This window comes from Miscanthus floridulus, chromosome 11 (assembly GCF_019320115.1).
Source record: "Miscanthus floridulus cultivar M001 chromosome 11, ASM1932011v1, whole genome shotgun sequence".
Classification (NCBI taxonomy): domain Eukaryota; kingdom Viridiplantae; phylum Streptophyta; class Magnoliopsida; order Poales; family Poaceae; genus Miscanthus; species Miscanthus floridulus.
Window position 1 is genome coordinate 11376454 of NC_089590.1, and position 7218 is coordinate 11383671.

Sequence of the window (7218 nt, forward strand, 5' to 3'; positions counted from 1 at the left end):
GTTGGGCACTTCAATCTGCCTTGCCTCTTATATTTATAAGAATGGGATGATCTTATCCCACAAGGGGTCGAAAACCCTTGTAAAATATGTCAAAATACAATTTAAATCCGATCTGGACTGTCAAAACCAACCTAGCTGGCTTTTGGAGTCCAGGGCAAAAACCTTCTGAAAATCATAATTAATTTATCCGCACTCCAAATGAGATGATCCATATATATCTTTGGATTAGCTGGACGAGAGGAATACAATGTGCATCCATTCTTAAATTTGAGGATGTTGGAAATCCCGCCTAAAACACGTTTTCTTCCTCCGGACTCTAAATTGGATGATCTATGTATGTCTTTTTATCACCATAACTATAGGAAACAATTTTGGTTCTCAAGGTATGTTTATTAAAAAGAGCAAGGAAAAGAAATGTACGTCAGATTTAAAAGTAGAAAAACCATGTGATACCCTAATACTAGTATCTGTCAGGGCTGTGTATGGATGGCTATAGCCGTATAGGCGGATTAGATGGATTATTTGATCCACCCGACAAATGCGCTTATTATATGATTTGGATCGGATGGGTAGGGGTGGGTTGCTAGATCTCCATGGACAGGCCTAGTATCTATAGAGCCTTCGAATAAATCGCTTAATCTAAGCAGCTATGATTCAACACTCAAAATATCAACTAATTATATATATATATATATATAAACATCGAGATAATACAGTGACGTATGTAATTAAGCATAAAAACAAATAGTACTGTTTAGGATGGCAATACATCCATCCATGGCAAGAAAGTAGCATGAAAAATTACATCGGGAACCTTGGGCTTGCTATATATATTTCGTTCATGATATTCATGCTCCCTCATCAGCAGAGACTGGTGTAATTTCCATGAACGTCTTGAGCTGTTCGTCAGTGTTTTGAGACATGCATGGCCTAACAATTCGGGTAGGTCCCGAGTGGGCACTGGTGATCATTGCTGGGAGGTCCATTCCTCCCATCAGTTGCAGCGATGAGTGCCCGAATTTGCCGCGGTGACACAGTTGTACCGTAAGATGCATCCTTTGCCATGTCGTCCCTTGGCGTGCAGGTACAGAAGTTGACAAAAATCAGGGCAGCAAAGATGAAGACGCCCAGCTTCATTGTTGCGACTCCAATTTCTTCTGAAACATATAAGGTAATTGGGTCTCTTAAGTAAGGTAAATATTTCTCTCAAAAACAAAAAAACTGTACTCTTAATACAAAGGAAAATTTTGGTACTTACTGAGATCTGATGAGCAAATTACAAGAACTGAAAGGCTTTTGTGCAATTTTGTTTAGTAGAACAAGAAGTGATGGGCTACTTATAGGGGGTAAAAGTCTACTGTGGAAAATGGAATCTCCACTGACAAAGATTTGTCGACAAAAGGAAGTGGCGAAAATAAATCCCTTATGACTTGAAAGCTAAGGTAAATAATGGATGCACTTATTTTCTGGATTAAGACACAAGACACAAAATGTACTTATTGGGAGGATTCTAATTATTACCCCAAAACTGAAATATTAAGAGGGTCAGAGAGTAAGCAAAAATTGCACTTCCTGAAATTTTCAAATTAATTATAGGTAAGTTGCAGAGATTCAGGAAAATAAAAATGGTAACAATAACTGAAAATTGACAAAAAATTGATCTAGCGGTGGATTTATTTTATATAGATATACTAAAGAACTCATTTTTGCTCCGGTAACCATTGTAACCAGCTGAACAAATCAATCATTTTCAAATTTCATCAATTGCGACGGTGAAATTCATTCATATTACAATATTTTTGACCACTGCTAGTGATGTGTATTTTCAAATGTCTTGTCAAGCTAATGTGGTGGAAAAGGTGCTTCCATCACATCGTAGAACCTATGACACTGATTTTGTTTATAAATCAATGGAAATATATTCCGCATAATAAGACAGCAAAAATGAAAACCACTATACACTAGTACACAGACCACTCTTTTACCATGGGTTGGCAAAGGTCATCACCGCCGGTTTAACCCGTCATTGGTGAAAGTGGATGGCAAAAACAATGCTTATCACCGCCAGTTCCAAACCGGAGGTGATTATCAATACCAGCTCGTAGTACCAACCGACGGTGGTAACATATTTTTAAAATTTTAAAAAACAATGGTTGGCTGCGGTGACGAGCCCACTGCCCACACTGCCGTAGCTACCAGCACGGGACCATCATGCTCGGACACCGCGATGGAGCTGGCCATCCTATGGCCACTATGCCAAGGACCATCCGCCCGTGCCCGGTTGCCCTGTTGGGGGCTGCCCTACCGCGCACCGGCTGTCTGCCCGCATCCAGCCATCGTGGATCTGCACGTGCGCCTGACCGTGTCGAATCCAAAGCTGCCTGCGACGGGGGATGCCCAGCCACCACGGATCTATGCCATGGGAGATGATTGAAAATGTGCTTTCTTGCATGTGTTCGAAGATGAGGTGGTGGCACACACTTTGGAGGTCGGGCGACCTAGGTGGGGTCAGAACATAAATCATGACAATCTTAGATACTAGCATGTGAAGTCCTAGCATACTAGTTAAATTGGAAAACATAAAATAACAATATGATGAACAACATCATGATCAAAACATGGAGTTCAAAATCGTCTCAAAATATAATCCAACAAACTCAGTTAAAGAGATTGGAGGACTCCCATTGCGTAATATTTACGTGATTCAAGTGTTAAAGTTGATGAAGTGTTTGATAGAGTGCATTGAAGTTTGTTTTGCACAATGACGTGGTATATCGAAGAGTTGCCAAACACTTGTTGCTTAAGTGCTTGGAGTCTTATCAAGCAAAAAGGTCGTTGTGTGAGAGATTTGTAAAGGCGTTGAAAGGAGTGCCAACAGTGTGGTAATATTCATTTGGTGCATGCTACGGTGATGCATCTAATAACCAAGCCGTGGCCATTTCAAGTATGGGATTCCAATTTCATTGATCAAGTTTATTCCCCATCATCGAAAGGGCATCCCTTGGATGGTTGCTGCCAATTACTTGTCAAAGTTGCCTAAATGTTTACATAAGGAGAGTGGACTACATCCTGTGATACATAAGGAGTTTACGGTCAAGTTGCGTCTAGTAACAAGGCTTTGGTAAAGCTTATCAAAAATACAATCCTAGGAGATGGAAAAAGGCTCGTGCTTCCTAAGCATACAACAAGAAAGACAAAAAGCTACAAGTTTGGCAAGTAATCTCCAAGTTGGGAAGTCCATATACAAGTTATCAAAGTATTTGTATGATTACATATGTGCTAGAGACGTTGCAAGGTGATCATCACCTAATAGAAATTAATGGGAGGTACTAGAGAAAGTATGTCCCAAGTGTTTGGCAAAATACCTAAGTGATGCCCAAGCAATGGCCGATGTACACATATCGCCCTTAGAACAGCATGGTCGATGTATATATTGCCCTTAGACGAAAATAGCCGATGAACTTGACATCATCGCTATGGTTGCATGTGTTTTTAAACTCAAATATGTTTTGCTTAACAACAGGAGGGCATATGTTGATGACCAAAATATATATGACAGGAGAGTTGAAGATGGACAGGAAAACACATGTGAACAAGAAAACAACAAAAACGATCAAATATGGAGCAATTTGGGCATAGTTGGCAACATCCTTGAAAAACCAGTCCAGGCTGGTTTTGCGTGCCCGCTTGGCCCTGTGTAAACCGGTTCAGGCTGTGGTTTCAGAAAGCAGCCTAGGCCGCTTTTGGCAGTTGGAACCCAAATTCATGTTTTCCTTTGGAAAGTCATTCGGTTTCGTGGGAAACATGTAAATTGCGTGAAAAAGGGTTTCCTGCTAGGATAAGAGAACCAACCTCTATTTATATCAGGGGATCATGATCGATTGAGTATCCATCTTTCTAATTAACAAAGAACAAATCTACTACACTTTTTAGCCTCTCTTTCCCATCTACAATGGTGTGCTCCTTGTTCATTGATGTTGCATGCCGGTAGATCAATGACGACAAAGCTCTAGAGCGGTCAAGCCGGCTAGGGTAGCCCATCACATCCACACGCCAGGATGGATGGAGTCCCTCCTAGGTGTGTTAGGTTTTAGGTTTTAGGTTTTAAGAGACCTCGTCAACGTGTTTTCAATATTACGCTCCCGACGAGGCTCCTTCAGTGACGTGTCTTGCATATCGCGGTCATCGACAGAGGCACCAGGTGAGGTGTTTGTCTGTGGACACGATGTTGGGCAATGACTGTCCTAAAAGTCGGCTTGACTGATGTTTGGCCCACCTATAGCGAGTGATCTAGCTTCTTACTGAAATGGTGACCTAATTAGTGTCAATAGTTGGTCAAAACTACACAACAAAGGACCATGCATGGGAGATGTAGATATGTGATGATGGTGGCACCTCACACCCAGTGGCACTAGATTGTGGGATGGACACTGATTGGCAAATTTTGTATGTTGGGGTTCTGGAAGCAATCATGCGTAGCTAGATCACTATGTTTAACTAGGTGATGAATCGTGGATGTTTTTTAGTTAATAATGTTTATCTGCTGTCCTGCATTGTATGAGAAAGAAATCTGGCAAATATTTTTCAACATGCTGACTTGAACTGCTCTGCTATTACTTATTAGGTTGATAGTTAATACCTGCATAATTCATGTTTACTTTGGTCAATGACTTCACGGAACAAGCATATATGTGCTTCTTAACCTGCTTTCCTTTATGAGTTAAGTTACTGTGACTTACTGAAATGGACTCATCATTCTTTTCAAATGGACATTTTCTTGTGATTTGACATTGTCAGTTTCTCGTCAGTGATAGCCCCTTTGGCCAATTGTGCTAACAATATAAATATTAATGCATCTCTTGCAGGCAGGAAAGTTCTATGAATCAGCTATTCATCTGGAACCTGGATTTCTCAGAGCCGCACGAGCCCTAGCTGACCATCATGTTGCGGAGGGAAGGTATATATAATGGGGTTCTTATACTACTTGGAAGATCTCTGAGACAATGGGCAATCAATTCAGCAGATGGAGCGGTTGACGTTGTTAGTGTACATTCTCAATGCCTTTTGTTGTGAAATCGTGGAACTCTTTCTATGAGGTTTGCTATAACTCTTTCTATAAATCTGTACTTTCATTTATGTTACTAGGCTCATGGCAGGGTCCCCAATGGGTGCCTCTTGTTCTAGTGCATTTTGTGGAGACAGATGCATTGGGTCGCCCGCTTCTGTAAACCACAGTTCCCGCGCTCTAGAATTCATTTTCATAGCCGTGAGTTACCATTGGTGTATGTCTTCCTCTGTAAAGATTTGATTCCCAAACTAAACCTAATAATTAAAATATACCAATAAATACATTTCACAGATATTTTTTATAAGTGTCTCAATTAGAAGAATCGCTTATATGAAAGTTCCATTTACATATGAAGTACACAATTGATATCCATTAATACATGCTGTTCTCATAAGAAAACAGCTGACAAAATAAATGTGTTTCCACAAACGTCGGAAGCTATAGGACAGCCCTCTGTTTCCATAGGAGGAGGCTATTATTTTAATCCGCCTGCAGGAAAATAGGGGCAGGTCAGGATTTCCTTTAATAGGGATGATAACTGTAATTTGTGACACTAATTTGACATTAGTTTGTCATAGGAAGTAGGTAATCTAATGTAATATATCTTGAAATTTCCCTTTTTTATTCTATGGTTTAGAAATCAGATAAAATATTGATCACAATTCTCGGCAGCTGGGACTTTCAGTAAGCAACCTTGGTTGTGGTCACTATTGTCAAAATATAAAAACAATTATATTTTAGGGTTCTCCATTAACTTCTGGAATAATTTACTACAGAGTTCAAGTAAAATTATTTTGGAACAAGAGTACCACTACGTTAACATGAACTAGATAAATTGTTGGAAAACAAACTCCTTTTTGGCACCATTGTTTTGACCAAGCAAACAAATGGTACAAAAAGAATTTCTTTTACCATACTAGGATTTCTCACTGCTATTATAAAATTTAGAAAAACATCAAATTCTTATTGATAGTGTCTCCAAACATGATATAAGAAAATCTACCATTTTTGTTAACCCATCACACGTCAATTCTGAAAAAAAAAATCACCCACTTTCAGTTGTCTGATAACTTTATTGGTGCTGAATCTAATTTTCATATTTGGGGATTTACTTTCAACAGTTCAATCCAATAGTACTACTTTTCCCTCCTATAAGTAGCACAACTTCAGATCAGAATTTTTGTACAAGAGAAGTTTTCAAGCAGAGGCATTTTGAAGTTCCTCCATCGACTATTTCAACCTTGGGTAACTATTTCATATTTTGTTTCAGTGAATACCTTTCTTTGTTCACAAATTCACATCTTATGTTGATATAAGATTATTATCGACGCAAATTTGGGCCTGCTAGAAGTAATGCATTGACTGGCGTATGCTTACTTGTAGGCCAGGCAACCGAAAAAATGCAAATGAAGATCAAAGTGTTTGTGATCATGGGGATTATTGTCCTCAATTCATGTACATGTACTTCAAATAAAATAGAAGGGGATGGAATGTACAAGGATGTGCATGGCAAGGAGATTCGCAAACTCACAAATACTGATGGAAGGACTGCCCCAACAGGCGATTCCGTAGACCATGTGTGTCCACTTGGGAGCTTTCCTTGCCGGTCGTTGATCCACAGTTCTCGTGATACTACACAGGATCTTGGTGGACATTAGAAGTCAATCAGAATGGAAATAAGAACATGAATTGTCAGTCTAACACTGTGTATGTCTGAACGGTTATATGTGTGTTCATATCATAATTTCTAGGTATATTATATGTTGCTGGTCGCTTGTCACTGAGTGGCAGTGTATTTGAAGTTTGTGTTGTTGTGTACTTAAGATAAATGTTAATAAACGAGTTCAATACTATGCATAAAATGAAATATTAGTTCCTTGATGCATTTAAAATAAATAAATCCATTATTGAAGCTCAATAGATTGAACAAAAAAACACATTGTTTGCCGTATATGTATCTTTGCTAGTGTATTTCCAACAAATCTCGCTAGAATTTTGTCTTGAAAGAAGACTAGGTATAGGGCCAATAAATATTTTATTGGGGTGGTCCAAATTCACTTCCAAAAGATAATTAAGTGTGAAGATTGCATGGACATTGAGCATCCATGCATTTCTATCTAACTACATTCACTATAAAAAAACATAGCACT

At 39.1% G+C, this 7218-nt stretch overlaps 2 long non-coding RNA genes across 2 annotated transcripts; one reads left to right on the plus strand and one right to left on the minus strand.

Annotated features, from left to right (window-relative positions):
* Positions 1–667: 667 nt before the first annotated feature.
* Positions 668–1299, minus strand: LOC136494868 (uncharacterized). Its single transcript, XR_010768714.1, has 2 exons — positions 1259–1299; positions 668–1157 (listed from the first exon to the last, which is right to left on the minus strand). It is a non-coding gene; the product is annotated as an uncharacterized lncRNA (long non-coding RNA).
* A 4953-nt stretch (positions 1300–6252) lies between these two features.
* LOC136490822 (uncharacterized) lies at positions 6253–6935 on the plus strand. Its single transcript, XR_010767874.1, has 2 exons — positions 6253–6313; positions 6452–6935. It is a non-coding gene; the product is annotated as an uncharacterized lncRNA (long non-coding RNA).
* Positions 6936–7218: the final 283 nt, after the last annotated feature.